Source organism: Leopardus geoffroyi, chromosome C3 (genome assembly GCF_018350155.1).
Source record: "Leopardus geoffroyi isolate Oge1 chromosome C3, O.geoffroyi_Oge1_pat1.0, whole genome shotgun sequence".
Classification (NCBI taxonomy): Eukaryota; Metazoa; Chordata; class Mammalia; order Carnivora; family Felidae; genus Leopardus; species Leopardus geoffroyi.
The window spans coordinates 68,364,410-68,380,856 of NC_059338.1; positions in this window are offsets into that span (position 1 = coordinate 68,364,410).

The window sequence follows — 16,447 nt, forward strand, 5'->3', positions numbered from 1 at the left end:
CTTCTTAAACCTCGGTTTCCTGATCTGAAATAATTGCGGGGGTAAGAGTACTACCAATCCATTTCAAGGGGTTAAAGTAAGAGCCTAGCAGGGGCCGGGAAGTTGCTACACGTTCAGTAAACCGCAGGGTTGTCACGTGCACACTTGACGCCTCTGGCCCGGCGCCTGGGAAACTCACCGTGCCTCCTGTGTGGGGCTGTCTGACAGGGCAGTGAAAGAAATTCCAGAGAAGTCAGCGCGTCCAGTAAGCAAGCGCACACGTCCTGGAACGTGACCAGCAAATCCCGGTGGGGGCGCTGGAAGCGCATCACGGTTTGGAGCAGATCTCAGAGCACCGGGTACCTTGCAGAGTGCGCGCGAAACAAATCCATCGGCGTTGATCCGCTCGGACCCTGGCGTGCTAACTGTGCCGCTCACGGTTGCGATTCCAACGGCTGGAGAGCTGGAAGGGATGGCTTACGGAGAGCTAGTCCTAGACTAGGACGGGCTCTGCACGCTCCTGGCCCTGGGGTCTTTGCTCCGTACCTCGACATGTCCTGCAGCTGCCTGGCCACACCTGCAACTTGGAAACTAGACGCCTTTCAACGGCGAAGTGCACCTACTAGGGCGAGTCGTAGTGTTGACACGGGGTCATCCGATCAGCATTTGATTGCCTCTGGGTCAGGACTGGCTACGCAGGACTGGGGAGGCCAAGGACAAAATGAAAACAGGACTCCTTGTTAAAAAGTTATTAAGAACTTCAAGACAGGGGCGCCTGGGTGACTCGGTCGGTTGAGCATCCGACTTTGGCTTGGGTCATCATCTAGGGGTTCACGGGTTCGAGCCCTAGCGTGGGGCTCTGTGCTGGGAGTCTGGAGCCTGCTTCAGATTCTGTGTCTCCCTCTCTCTGTGTCCCTCCTCCACTCTCTCTCTCTCTCTCTCAAAATAAATAAACTTTAAAAAAAAAAAAAACAACAACAACGAAGAATTTCAAGACTGAAGCAGCAGAGCATTAAACCAAGCACAAGATCCTTCTGAGCCCAGGACCCTGGACAGCTGTGGAGGTTGTGCACTGTGAATCCAGCCGTGCTCTGGGTTATACATTTTATCACTTTCTCTTTCTTTTTTTTTTTTTTTTTAATTTTTTTTTAATTTTTTTTTTCAACGTTTATTTATTTTTGGGACAGAGAGAGACACAGCATGAACGGGGGAAGGGCAGAGAGAGAGGGAGACACAGAATCGGAAACAGGCTCCAGGCTCTGAGCCATCAGCCCAGAGCCCGATGCGGGGCTCGAACTCACGGACCGCGAGATCGTGACCTGGCTGAAGTCGGACGGTTAACCGACTGCGCCACCCAGGCGCCCCATATCACTTTCTCTTTCACTCGTGTGTCTCCCAGTATCAATTCTCGTTAAAGAAAATTTGGAAAATATGGAAATGGAAAAGAGGAGACAAACACCAGAGTTGGCTGATCTCAGAAACCAGCAACAGAATAGTGGTGTGCTCCTTCCCAGCTCTGTTTTCTGCTTTCGATGTTATACCAATCATTTCTCCTTTTTAAGAAATGTTTTAATGTTTATTTATTTTCAAGAGAGAGAGAGAGGGAGAGAGAGTGTGTGATCAGGGGAGGGGCAGAGAGAGAGGGAGACACAGAATCCGAAGCAGGCTCCAGGCTCTGAGCTGTCAGCACAGAGCCCGACGCGTGGCTTGAACCCACGAGCTGTGAGATCATGACCTGAGCCGAAGTCGGACGCTTAACTGACTGAGCCACCCAAGTGCCCCACCAATCGTTTCTTTTAACGGTGGTAATTATGCTATATAAATTCTGTGGCCCCAAAACAATAAGAAAATATCAAAGGGAAATGCCATCGTTCAAATATTTTGAGTTCCTTCCAGGTCTGATCTAGTGTCTTTTATTTCTGCTGGTTCTTGCTTGTGGTGTCCTAGCTCCTCATATGTCCAGTAAGTTTTCATTGTACGTCAAACTTTTTAGAAAAATTTCTTTGCAGATTGAATCACCCCATGTCCCAGCAATAGCACTGCTAGGAATTTACCCAAGAGATGCAGAAGTGCTGATTCATAGGAGCACATGTACCCCAGTGTTTATAGCAGCATTTCAACAGTAGCCAAATTTGGGAAGAGCCCAAATGTCCATCGACTGATGAATGGATAAAGAAGATGTGGTTTATATATACAATGGAATACGACTCGGCGATGAAAAATGAAATCTTGCCATGTGCAACAACGTGGATAGAACTGGAGGGTAATTAGGCTAAGTGAAATTAGAGAAAGACAGATATCATATGATTTCACTCATATGTGGAAGTTGAAAAACTTAACGGAAGCCCATGGGGGAAGGGAAAGAAAAAAATATACAGTTACAAACAGGGAGGCAAACCATAGAAGACTTTTAAATACAGAGAACTGGGGCACCTGGGTGGCGCAGTCGGTTAAGCGTCCGACTTCAGCCAGGTTACGATCTCTCGGTCCGTGAGTTCGAGCCCCGCGTCGGGCTCTGGGCTGATGGCTCAGAGCCTGGAGCCTGTTTCCGATTCTGTGTCTCCCTCTCTCTCTGCCCCTCCCCCGTTCATGCTCTGTCTCTCTCTGTCCCAAAAATAAATAAACGTTGAAAAAAAAAATTAAATACAGAGAACTAACTGAGGGTGGATGGGGGATGGGGGAGAGGGGAAAGTGGGTGATGGGCACTGGGTGTTGTAAGTGTTGAATCATGGGCATCTACCAAGGGCACACTGTGCACAGTTATGTTACTAACTCGACAATAAATTGTATTTAAAAAAAAAAAGTTATTTGCAGAAGTTCAAGGACTGAGATGATGTTATTTTTCTCCAAGGAGGATTTTCTACATCTTTTGCCGGGTGTCTGGGGGACACGAGCACTCTAGAATTGCCCTACTCCAAATTCACGGTTTGAGATTTTTCGGGGTAACCAGATGACCGTGGTCTGCCCGAGGCGGGTTTTTTCCACTTCAGCCTCATTCACAAGGAGCGGTCCTTTCGGATCCCGGGCCGAAGCAGGTTTTTATCACGTCCTAAGCCCTGGTGGTCCTTGGACTCTGGCTTTTCCCCAAGCCCTACACAGCACTAAAAGCCCAACCCAGCCTCACCCCTCCTCCAGATCGGCAAATGCCCCAAAGGGCAAAACTGGCCCCCACTGCTGGGCTGACCTCTCCGGATCCTGACCCCTCTCCGAACTTGTCCCCAGAAGTCCTTGCTCTCAGGGCAAGTCTTTGATGCTTTTAAGAAGCTGTTTAGAGATTTTATTCAGCCTTTAAACTGTGGGTGGTGGGAGGATTGGTCTGAATTATCCGGCCCAGCATTATCAGAATCAGGAGTGTCTACGTCAAAATCTAATGTCAAACAAAAATTGAATCCCGCATCCCACCACTCTGACTTCCAAGGCTCCATACATATCTCAGTCTCTATTTTTCTTGACCTTTCCCCAGCCCTGCTGCAGAATTGTCTACAGAACTAGAATTTCAGAAACTGAGAGCTGCAGGCAGTTATAGTGTATTAATTCAACAAATGTTCTCTAGTGGTGGTGGGCACGTGTCAGGGACCCACAGCATTCCCAGCCTAATTGGTGAGGTTATAAATAATCCCTTCACATGAGAGTTAGAAGAAAGACAAGAAGGAAGAAGGAAGAATTGCCTGTAACACTTACTGCCTGAGGAAGGCAAGAGAGAAAGTAATGAGGAATGGATTTTGAGTGACCAACCTACATGGATTCATCTACCGTAGACATTGAAAGGGCAACTGTTTTATTTTTTTTCCGAGCCGCCATGCAGCCCCAAGTGGCCGTGTGACAGTCTTGGAGCTTATGAGATATGTACCCCTTTGCGCTGGAATGCAGATGTGATTCCTGGAGGTACAGCAGCCATCTGGCAATAATGAGGAAGCAATCAACACATTAAGAATGGGAAAGCTAAAAAGATAGAGCAAGAACCGTTGACAACATAACAGAGCCACCAAACCAGGCCTGAACTTCCAATCCCCTGGCTTCTTATAGATGAGACAATAAAACTTATGACTTTGGGGGGTGGGGGGCACCTGGGTGGCTCCGTCGGTTGAACGTCCAACTCCTGGTTTCGGCTCAGGTCACAATCTCACAGTTCGTGGGATCGAGCCCCACATCGGGCTGTGTGCTGACAGCTCAGCCCCTTCTTGGGATTCTCTCTCTCTCTCTCTCTCTCTGCCCCTCCCTCCCTTGCACACGCACGCTCCTGGTTTTCCCAAACTGCATTTTCCAGCCGGTTTGTTCAAACCAGAATCTAAAGATGTTCCCTCCACACCTCTCGCCCCCAGGGCTTTTTAACCTTCTCGTGGGTAATTTACCCAACGATAATTATTTTGGGGTTGAACGTCTGCTGCTGACGGCAGCGTGCTGAGCTCAGTGACCGTGCCCGGTGGGAGCCCGCGTGCATGTGTATCTGAGCTGGCGCTGTCTGACTCAGGACTGTGTTCACATAACTCGCGTGGCACATACACGCGCGTGGAGAAGCCAGCCGCGGATTACTGACTCGCGCCTGCTCGACGTACCTGCCCTTCATTCTCCCGAAAACAACTGAAATCTAACTCTGAGTCCCCTTCCCACTTGACCGGCAGGAAACTCGGTATCAGCCTTGGCTGGGGCTGCCCAGGGGGTCTGGGGGCCTCACACGCACCAAACACCGGGCAGCTCCTCCCACTGCCACCGGTTGGTCATCTGCCCACGCTGGTTCCTGCCAAGGTCCCAGCTGGACCGGTCCCGGGTGCCCGCACCTCTGGCCTTCTGCTCCCTCCCAGATGGAGTGCCGGGAGCCCCGATGCCTAGTTCTGCCCACCCCGGGCACCCACAGCCCCATCTCTGAGGCCTCGCCTGCTCCAAGAGTCGGGGGCGTGAAACAGTGTAGGTATGGGTCCCCCTCCCAAACCCCAGCTTCAGCGTCTTTCCGGTCTGCAGGGGATTGCTTCCTGCCTCCGTCCAGCTGTTGGCAAAGCCAGTCTCCCCTTGGCTCTCTCCCCCAGAGGGACATCTCCCAGAATCTTCCAGAATCTCTCCAGAGCCGGAAGGAACCTTTGCTTTCAAAGCTCTTTAACTTTCCACCTCCCGGTTTATCCAGCCAATATTCGTTAGCGTAACTGCCGTGATTACGGCAATATCGAAAAGTTTTCTGTTCTGACTGGTAAACATCACAATGGCTGTTGTAGCGAACGGGAAAATTAACACGTGACTAAATTCTAAATTAAACCCATTCATTCCAGCTAATTGTCACGGGATGTCACAAGGACCGTTGATGAACGGGCCCCGACCTGCTCATCCAGCTCAAGGCTCCCCGTGCGATCGGCACCCTGGATTCTCACCGGACGGAAACCGCGTGGTGGCCCTGAACAGTCATCGCTCTGGTCACATGGGCGCGTCGGAATTCTGTGTAAGTGGTAAACGCAGTGTTTCCATGCTCATAGGTTTAAGAATTTGTATGGAAGGTATTAACAACGAGCTCACAAAAGAAAGGAAACTGAGCAAGGATCCATTTGTTAGCGTTCACCTAAGTATCATGCAGCTCAGTCTTCTGAGTCTGCGGGGAACCTTTCTGTCACTGCAGCACGTCCCAACCACCCGAACACCTTCCACACTCGCGATAATTAGTACAAAGTAACACGATACTTCTCAATACTCCACTCTCCATCATAGTTCGATTATTTTTTCTTTAATTTTTTTTAATGTTTATTTATTTTTGACAGAAAGAGAGAGAGAGAGAGAGACAGAGCATGAGCGGGGGAGGGGCAGAGAGAGAGGGAGACACAGAATCCGAAGCAGGCTCCAGGCTCCCAGCTGTCAGCCCAGAGCCCGATGTGGGGCTCGAACCCACGAACCGGGAGGTCATGATCTGACCTGGAGTGATCTGGAATGGTCATGATCTGAGCTGGAGTCGGACACTTAACTGAGCCACCCAGGTGCCCCACAAAGGAGGTACTTTGAATATAAATCCATCTGTCTGTGATAAAGACAGGTATCAAAAACACTCCAAAACATACCTGTGATACTATTTATAGTTAGCATCTCTACAAAAATCAACACAATTTGCACTAGCATTCATTTTCCCTGCTACTTTAAGCAATTTAAGTTTCTTTTTTTTTTTTTAATACTTACCTTAGAGAGAGAGAGAGAGAGACAGAATATGAACGGGGGAGGGACAGAGAGAAGGAAACAGAATCCGAAGCAGGCTCCAGGCTCTGAGCTGTCAGCACAGAGCCGACGCAGGGCTCGAACCCACAGACCGCGAGATCATGACCTGAGCCCAAGTCAGACATTCAACCGACTGATCCACCCAGGCGCCCCTAAATTTAAATGTTTAAAATGTCGATAAAATGATTTAAAATATCGAGAAAATACCCTAAAAAATGCTAACAGTAGCCAGCATGTGCTTAAACATGCTCGAGCATTTCCAAACATGAAATATTCAGGAGCTTCTTAAACAAGAATAGTATCTATTTGAGCCCACATTGCATTCTAGATTTGTGGTCCCACTTGTTAGAAAACATACATCCAATGAAATGAGAAAACAATTTAATTGAAAAGTTATAAATCAAGATAGTAAAATACTCATTTTCTATGACACATCTGTGTTTTGCATCAAAGAGTATCAACGATTTATTTTAAAATGAGAAATTTAAGGGCGCCTGGGTGGCTCAGTCGGTTAAGCGGCCGACTTCGGCTCAGGTCATGATCTCGCGGTCCGTGAGTTGGAGCCCTGCGTCGGGCCCTATGCTGACAGCTTGGAGCCTGGAGCCTGTTTCAGATTCTGTGTCTCCCTCTCTCTGACCCTCCCCCGTTCATGCTCTGTCTCTCTCTGTCTCAAAAATAAATAAATGTTAAAAAAAATTTTTTAATGAGAAATTTAAATCTAATCTTGTTGGTCTTGTGACGTTGTAAGGAACAACATCTGAAATAAAGCCCAAACTTTGTTGTCAATGCTTCAGAAAAATGGGATCAGTGGGAAATATTATTGTGGAAATCTTGTCCATACAGGGCCTAGTACCTATATGTTAGGGGAGAAATTCTGGCATTTCAGACAAAATTTTAGAAACATGTCTAAACGCCTTAAATTTGGCACTAAGTCACTGTATCTGATTATTCCTGGGTGACGCAATCAAAGATGTAAATTCGATCAATCACATGAGCCTGCTCTGGCCGCCATAACAAAATGTCACAGACTGGATGGCTCATACAAGAGAAGTTTACTTTCTCACAGTTCTGGAGGCTGGACGTCCAAGGTCATGGTGCCGGGAATATCGCTTCTGATGAGAGCCCCTCCTCCTGGCCTGCCGCAGCTGTCTTCCCCGTGTCCTCATGAGCCTTTCTTCTGCGCACGCGTCGAGGTCGGGGGTGGGGGAGGGGGGGAAGAGGCATCTGTGGTCTCTTCCCCTTCTTACAAGGACACCAGTGCTATGGGATCAAGGCCCCCACTCTGACCCCACTTAACCTTTATCACCTCTGTATGGTCCCCATCTCCAAATGCAGCCATACTGGGGCCTAGAGCTATGACTTATACATTTGGCGGGGACACAGTTGGGTCCACAACAAGAACCACACATCAAATAAACAGAAAGAATTAAATCATGTGATAATCTGGGGATTGAGATCAAGAATTAAAAGAATATTCGAGGGGCGCCTGGGTGGCTCAGTTGGTTAAGCGTCCAACTTCATCTCAGGTCATGATCTCGCAGTTTGTGAGTTTGAGCCCCGCATCTGGCTCTGTGCTGACAGCTCGGAGCCTGGAGCCTGCTTCGGATTCTGGGTCTCCCTCTCTCTCTGCCCCTCCCCTGCTTGCACTCTGTCTCTGCTCTCTCTCTCTCTCTGTCTCAAAAATAAATAAACAATAAAATGGAAAAAGAATTTAAAGAATAAGCCTTAGAAAACAACCCTCAGTTGTTTTTGCTCCGTGTGACTTTACAAGAAATAAGTGTTTCTGTTAAACCGACTTCATTCAACGCCACTCAGCAAAAGTAATTAAGCTAAGGATAAGTCAGAGAAACTACAGGGAGACAGAAATACGATGTACCACTTGAAACAAAGCCAATTATGAATCCCAAGAAAGCTATTCGATTATCCAGTAAATTACATAAAGCGATGACACAGGTAAGAAGCAGAATGAATTTCCTTTCCTGTTAAATGCTGCGACTTCACCAAATGAGGTTTGCAAAGCTCCACGGAACGAGGGTGACCAAAAATTAACGAAAATCCATCCAACTCATGAAATACGTTCTGTGAGGACAGAGAGGCCCCGCGGGTCCCCGTTCTCCAGTCGCGAGGCTGAGGTGACACCCTGGGGGAGGCCTTCCTGGCTATTCCTGCCCCAGGCCCTTTGTAAGTGCGGCCAGCACCACGCGGAACCCAGCCCAGAGCTGAGTCACGAGCAGATAAAGAAAAGCTGCCATTTCAAGCCTTGGTGGTGCGGCGACCGCGGCCTGCAAACGTCCTTTATTCGCCAAGCGACCTTCCCGAAGTGGAACCCACCGTGCACAGAGCTCGCGGCTTCCGGAAGGGGGAGCGTCCAGAAAGGAAGCTCTCCCGCAGCTCCGATGAGGCCTGCCTGCAGATCCCTTCACTCCGTTTGCTCTGATCCCCGCAGCCCCCCAAGTCCCCTCCTGACAAGCAGGGCACAAATCCTCTGGGGTCTGGGGCAGGTGACACGTCCAGGGCACCCTGGCTAGGCATGGGCTCCAGGGTCACGTGTCCTCCAGAGGCCGAGTCCTTATTACCACCTCATTTGGGGGGGGGGGGGGGGCAGGGTGTGGTAACACATACATGAAACTTAGCTTTTTAACCGGTTTTTACACATTCCGTTCTGTGACATGAAGGACATTCCCAGAGTTGTGCAACCATCACCCTCACTCGAGGGTCTTCAGAAATCGTTCCCCTTCTCCAACCGAAACCGCAACTCTCCATTCTCCCCTCCCCCAGCCCCTGGCTCCAACCGTCTCACGTCCGACCTCTGCACACCTGACCGTTCTGGGTACCTCATATCCGCGGAACGCCGCCCTGACACGTCACCTCTCTACGTGCTGAATCTCCGTCTCCCTCTGTAAACTGGGGGGCACCCGACCCCCCAGCGCGTGCCACGCCCGGTCTCCCCCGATCCTCACGCACTGCCACGTGTGTCTCAGCATCTCCGAGGCACCCGTGTGAAAACGGAGATTCAGAGAGGGTCAGCGCTTGCGTCAGGTCACACGGGAAACTGCAGGCTCAGCCAGGATTCACGCGCGTCGCGGGAGCCCGACCGCTAAGACGGCGAGGCCTAGGGATGCTGGCTTCCGGGACAGAGAGCCAAGAAACTTAGCAGCTACGTATGCGCGCGCACAGAATGGGCCGTCGTGCAGCTCGCGATCCGGGACCCGCAAACCGAGGCCCGAGTACGTCCCGGTGTGCGGGGCAAGGGGCAGATGGCAAGACGGTTGGGCCCGATTAGTCTGTGGTCTCTCCTGATCTTTTGAAATGGGCCTCCAGGAAACCCGTCTCCGCAGTGAGACCAAGCCCCTCCCCCCATGCCACTGGCGACGCCCAGAGGTACAGAGAAGTCAGGGAACTTTGCCAGGAACACACAGCCAGTAGGCGGAGGGGCCAGGACTCAAACCCAGGCAATCTGCCCACACAGATCCCGAAACCCCGAGCCTCCCAGAGGGCCTGGGCTAACGGCCCCCGAGTCCTGTGTATTGTAAGTGACTTGGGATTCGAGGGGTACCTGTAGGGAGGACGTGACCGTTCAACCACACCCAGGAGCACAGGTAGGATCCAGGGAAGTAAAGGGGTGCAGGTGCCCTCGTCGACTACTAATAGGCCCGTCCGACTGAGTTAACAGGGAGAGACACAGCATCACCAGAAAAGTAGTTTGGCGGCCTCGAATGCCGACCCGGAGGAAATAAAAACAACTTCAAGTGAAGTCAAGGTCTGCCGCGTGCCAGGTACGGTGCTGCCATTAGAAGCAAATATGCTGGGGCACCTCGGGGGCTCAGTCGGTTAAATGTCCGACTCTTGGTTTCGGTTCAGGTCAAGATCTCAGGGTTCATGGGTTTGAGCCCTGAGTCGGGCTCTGTGCTGACAGCTCAGGGCCGGCTTGGGATTCTGTCTCTCCGTTCCCCTTCCCCACTTGCTCTCTCTCTCTCTCTCTCTCAAAATAAGTTAACTTAAAAATAATTCTTCTCCTCCCCAAAACTCGAGTTTGGGGCAAAGTCTTACACTATACGGAGCAGCCATCAGAGCTACGTGTCCAAGTGTCAATGAACACTTTGTGCAAACAGCAGACCCCACCAAACCCTCCAAGAGTCTGCTCTGAAAAAGGGCCACGGTCTGCCCTCACCCGGCACAGAACCAGTTTTGCCCGTGTATAGGAAGTAATGTTGCTTGTCATTTACCCCGGACGCTCCGTCTCACCGGAGAAGACCAAACCGTTATTCTGGTTCGAATGTGGACTCACAAGAGTGAGGGTGGGTGGGAGCACGGGGTAGCCGGGCCCCCACGGTGCGAGCAGGTGCGTGGAGCTCGTGCCCACGAATATTCAACTGCTCGCTTGCTCTGACGTCCAGCAAAGGCCGGGCGACTGCAGACCCAGACAGGTTTTCTGAGCAGCAACGATTTCAGTCCAGCCTTTCATCTCAGAGCCCAGGTTACACTGTGGGAGTTTTAAATACGTTTCTTGTTAAAGCAGCTGCAAAGGTCCCACCAGAAACTATGCTGTTACTGAAAAATCCCTCTCCTCCATCTCTGATGGAGTCACGGGCCCAGGGCCAGGACTCCTGTGCTAGCAGAGGTCCCAAGCAGGGACAGACGTCCTACCTGGAGCCACCGCCGCCTCCTGGCCTCTCCCGGACCCTGAGCCTGCACGCTGGTCCTCAGGCTCTTGCAGAGTGCAGGTCCAAGGCAAAGCCCCTGAGAAAGTTTGCACACTCTTTAAAACTTGAAAAGAGGGGCGCCTGGGTCGCTCAGTCAAATGAGAATCCGACTTCGGCTCAGGTCATAATCTCACAGCGTGTGAGTTCGAGCCCCACATCGGGCTCTGGGCTGACAGCTCGGAGCCTGGAGCCTGCTTGGGGTTCTGTGTCTCCCTCTCTCTCTGCCCCTCCCCCCCCCTCTCTCTCTCAAAAATGAATAAACATTAAAAACTTTTTAAAAAAAACTAGCAAAGAATGAGTGACAGGGGACGAAAGGTACAAACCTCCAGGTATAAGACAAGTGAGTCCTGGGGACACAGCATAGTGACCACGGTGGGGAGCACGGTGCCCTACATTTGGAAGCTGCTAAGACATCTTGAAAGTTCTCATCCCGGGGCGCCTGGGTGGCGCAGTCGGTTAAGCGTCCGACTTCAGCCAGGTCACGATCTTGCGGTCCGTGAATTCGAGCCCCGCGTCGGGCTCTGGGCTGATGGCTCAGAGCCTGGAGCCTGTTTCCGATTCTGTGTCTCCCTCTCTCTCTGCCCCTCCCCCGTTCATGCTCTGTCTCTCTCTGTCCCAAAAATAAATAAACGTTGAAAAAAAAAAAAAAAGAAAGAAAGTTCTCATCCCAAGAAGAAAAATTGTAAAAGTGTGGCTCATTGTAATTATGACTGGTGTTCACTAACCTTCTCCTGGGGAGCATTTCACAATATGTACTCATATAGCACCTTATGCTGTGCAGCTCGGGCTCGTATAGCTCTATATGACAGATCCCAATAAGACTGGTAAAAAAATAAAAGTAAATACTAAATTAAAAAAAAAAACTTGAAAGAAAGCTATTGAGGAAAAATAAAAGAAAATGCTGCTTACACATTTTGAATATTGTCATTCATTCAACGGATACTCAATGACACCATAGTATGTGTCTGGGTTGTCCCATTAAGTCTTGGGGACAGATATCCAAAGAGGCACAACATCATCTCTACCCACAGAGAGTTCACAGTTTAGTTTTGGAAGCAAACACAGGAGGGAAAAAACACAGCTTATGGTAAATATTTAGGGATGCCGGGGAATTTATATACTAAAACTCAAACATGCAAAAACTATAAATAGATTTTCTATAACTAGTCTTTCCTTGTGCTCAGTCCCCACTGACAACACACAGATTTTCCGATAAAAAAATAGCTCAGGCTCTTGTAGACTGGGAACATTTCTTTCCCGTATATGTGCACTGACTTTCCAAGTGCGAATTCCCTATCAGATCTCCTTCCTGTTTCCAAAGGGGCGCCGGCCACATACCTGCTTCCTTCTCCGATGGCACCAGGTGCAGGAGGAATCTTCTTACCTTGCGGCATCCCGCACAGGCCTGCGGTCCACCTGCTGTCCCCTGACCTCTCCTGGGTTGTGACCGGTGTCTCCCAGCATCCCAGGCTGAGGTCCTGGGTGTCTGGCCTCCTCTCCCTCAGCGGCTCCTCTGGCAGGTCCTCACCCCCACCAGCCGAGCAGACTGTGGGGCCCATGGCAGCACGCTGGGCACGGGCAACAGGAACATGACCCAGAGCACCAGCACCACCCACCAGGGCACACGGTACCCTCTCCGGTGGCTTCCCGAACCAAGTCCCGCAACCTGGAGGGCTTACAGTACAGAAATTGATTTTCTCACGGTGCTGGGGGCCGGAAGTCTGAAGCCCAGATGTCAGCAGGGCCACGCCCCCCTATGGTCTCTCCAGGACCCTCGCACGCCTCTTCCAGCCTCTGGTGGCCCTTGGCGCTCCTGGACCCGTGGCCGCATCGCCCCGTCTCCGCCTGCGTCCTCCCCGTCTCTCCCCGGGTTCTGTCCTCACCCGCCTTATAAGGGCACCAGTCCAGTCGCTGGATGTAGGCCCCGCCATAAATCGAGGAGGATTTCTTCTAGAGAGCCTTAACGGATCCCATCTGCAAACGATTTCCAAATCAGGTCTCATTCTGAGGCTCCAGGCGAACCCAGATTTGGGGGCTACCCATTCGACCCGCTCTACACACCATGCCGCGACAGTCGCATCAAAGCCAGACTTCCTCTAAGGGGCTGGCGGTGTCCCAGGGAAGCAGAGAATTTGCCCTCACGTCCCCAGAGTCCCCAGGTCACCACGCGTCACCCCTGAGCGGTTCCAGATGCTGATGCCGCTGGGAGAACCAGATCGTTCACGAGTCAGCTTCCGTCCCCTGATGGGAGGACTCCCCCACATCACGCGATTCCTGACACCAGCTGGGTGACCTACCATTTCACCAATTCAGACCCTGCCCACCCGGAGAGGGCGTCGGACCCCCGAGACCATCCCCCGCTTCAGAGGCCAAACACAAGTGCAGGTCTCTACCGGGCTTCTGACCCATTGTTACAAATCAAAATTGGACCGAGTAAATGTGAAGATCTGATCCGCTTTATTAATCGACTCAGGAATCAGGCAGCACCCCGTCCAGCAAGTAGAGGGGAGCTCTGGGGAGTTTACAACATGGAAGGTTCTACAGGCTGGAGGGTGAGGCAAGCAAAGACAAGGCTGCTTCAGGCCAGGTGGCCTTCCATTGGGGGAAAAGGCAGGGATCTTACCAGGTGAACCACCTCACCTTCCTCGGACGGACAGGCCCTCAGGACAGAGTGCCTCACCGTGCCGACCAGAGCATTCCTGGCCCGCTCAGACGACATTTCTGGGGGGAGGTTGAAACCGCAGTCAGGTTAGGTGTTAAGCCCCGGTTCGGTGACGTGGCCTGGCATGAGTGATTCCATTTGGGGCCTGTGGTTTCCTTCTAACACTGTAAATGGGCAGTTCCCATGTGGGTTCCATTCATTTGCCGGACCAGCAGCTCACAGAACTCGGGGCAGCCAGTGTCCTTGCGGGATTACCAGCTTACAGTGAGGGTGCAGCTGGACAAAGAAGCGTGTAGGGTGAGTCCGGAAAGATCCCGAACGCAGAAGTGTGGGGCGCATGTGGGTGTGCTCTGGGGCTTGAGCCTGTAAGCCCTCTGTAAGTCCTTTTCCTGTGCGGTGAGAACTTCCCCACATCAGATCTGCACTTCTGCCTACATTCAGGGAAGAGCCCATGACCTACCTGCACGGGCCCAGTTGGTTCTCGCCATGAGAGGGGACGACTTGTATCTCTAGAAAGCCCTTTTCTCTTTCAACAAAAGTCTACCTTTCCAGACAGTTGCCCGACTACAGATTCAAAAACAACTCCAAACACGAAACTGGGACCTGAATGTTCCCGTCTCACTCTCTGCAGAGATGCGGATTCATCACGTGCAGAGCTCAGGATGACCAGGGGCAGGGACTTTCGCGAATGAAAGAACCACACTTTGATTCAATCGCACCAGTACCTTGCACATCCCCTCGTAGGCTAAGGAGGCACATATGTGACCCCCTGGAGGGACCATCCCCACCTTTATTCACATCAGCACCGTGCCGGGCATAGGCAGGATGCTTGTTATGTGCGTGTTGAATGACTGTGGGGGCTGGAAGGCTTCACGATGGAGGGGACGTTGAGTCAGGCCTTGAAAAATAAGTGAGTAGGATTTGGATCGAGGGAAATGGGCAGGAAAGGCATTATAAGCAAAGGGCAAAGGACCAAAGTCATGGAAGCATGATAGAGAGGGCATCTCCTGGCCCGGAGGATCCCAGGGTGCCCCGAGAGGCGAGAGATGGGGTTGGAGGGCTAAACTGTGGCCCACACCGCGGGACTCAGGTTCCAGGGGTGTGCCCCAGGCTTGGGATTTTCAAGGGAAGGAAACGGAGAGAAGCCGTGTAGGCTGAGAACAGAAGGTGTTTCCAGGGTCGTTCACATGCGCAAATGTCTTACTGGCCTGTAACAGATTCCTGGGGAAGCCAGTGAAGGGGTTCAGAGCAAGTCTCCTCAGAACGTGCCCCTCTGGCATGAGGCCTATTTGAAGTGAAGGCCATGAAGGTGTAGCCAACTCAAGAGACACTTGTGCCCCTGCCTTAACGTCCTAGAATGAAAATTGGGGCTCCTACCCAGAATGAAGAGTTATGACCAGAGAGAGATTATATCCGAGTGGCCCGCCTGTGTGGCAGGGCAAACATCTCCTTACCCAACACTGTCCTCCGCTCTGAGGCCCCAGGCACCCACCCATGCCTTAGCGCCAGATGGCAAATGTCTCACCCTACCTTTTCTGTCTTTGAACCTCTCGTGTGTGGGGTTCCGGGAGGTACGAGATTAAATTCGATTTGTTCCTGTTAGTCTGTCTCGTTGTGTCAATGTCGTTCTTAGACCAGCCGGGGGAGCTTTGAAGGGAAGAGGAAAAATTTTCCCCCTCAACACCAGCAGCAGCTGGGTCCTCCGCATTCCCAAACACACCCCTCGGTCCTAACGTCACAGACTTAACGCTGGCCAACCCGCATGGACATTTCTGAGACTCCCATGTCCTCGTCTCACATGAAGGCTCACAATGCTGAATCGTGGAGCCAAAATACCATGTCAAATGATAACGATGCTTGTTCATCGCATTCAAGTTGTGCCTTCCTGATGACGGAAGGTGGATATTTTTACTGCCCTTTGCTCCATGACAAAAGGAAGGGTCTACATCGGCACTTTTTCTCTGCCTTTCCGTCGTCTGCTCTGGCATTAAGGGTTTGTGATAGAACCGGTTAATTTTCTTCTGGCGCACAGACCAGACTTACATCCAATTTGTTCAAGATCAAGCAGAACCTCGCTGTCTGATATAACACCAGGTATAACGTTGTCTGTGAATCTCCCGTTATTCTGAGATTTAAGGACAAATTAGATGTGCGGTATTTATGGGGATTGTATGTGCCTCTCTGCAACAGAAACTTGAGAATGTTTTTCTAATGCCTTTGCTCTGTAAAGTGTCCGCTTGCCCAGCCCCAGCAACTCGAACGAGTCATGGTGGAATAGCCTGCCCGCACCAGGGGGCCACCCGCCCAGCGGACCTCTTCCATCCCCCTCAGGAAGGCGCCCTTGCCCCAAACAATGCATTCTTTGCTCATGATTTCCACCTGTAATAACTTTTCCTTCGCTAAAGTCCAGTGGGGCTCCTTCCTATCCACGGGCGAGATGGGCTCCATTCATGAACTGCTGAATAAAGCCAACATCATGGCAGAATTTTCTCTGTTGTGATCTGGGTGTTTGACCCTTCTCGTCTATCTCCGTTGCCACTGCCCTGAATCCAAAGTAGCAGGGAAGGAACAGAGAGAGAGGGTGGGAAGGAGAGAGAATCCCAAGCTGAGTTCTGCACTCAGCGCTTAGCTCAGAGCCTGACTCAGGGCTCGAGTTCACGAACCTTGAGGCCCTGACCTGAGCTGAAATCAAGAGTCAGACGCTTGACCGTCTGAGCCACCCAAGGGTCCCTACCATGCCGGCAGTTTAAAACCAGGGAATGAACAAAAATGGTCAAAGAGCTTTTTCCTGATTCAGAGACTCCAGACCCCGATGTCCTGGGAATTTCAACATGCTCCCAGGTGATTTGAAGCATCTGTGATGAGGGATCACTGACCAAACCACCCGGTCTCTACACACCCTCACTGTTGCCTACCG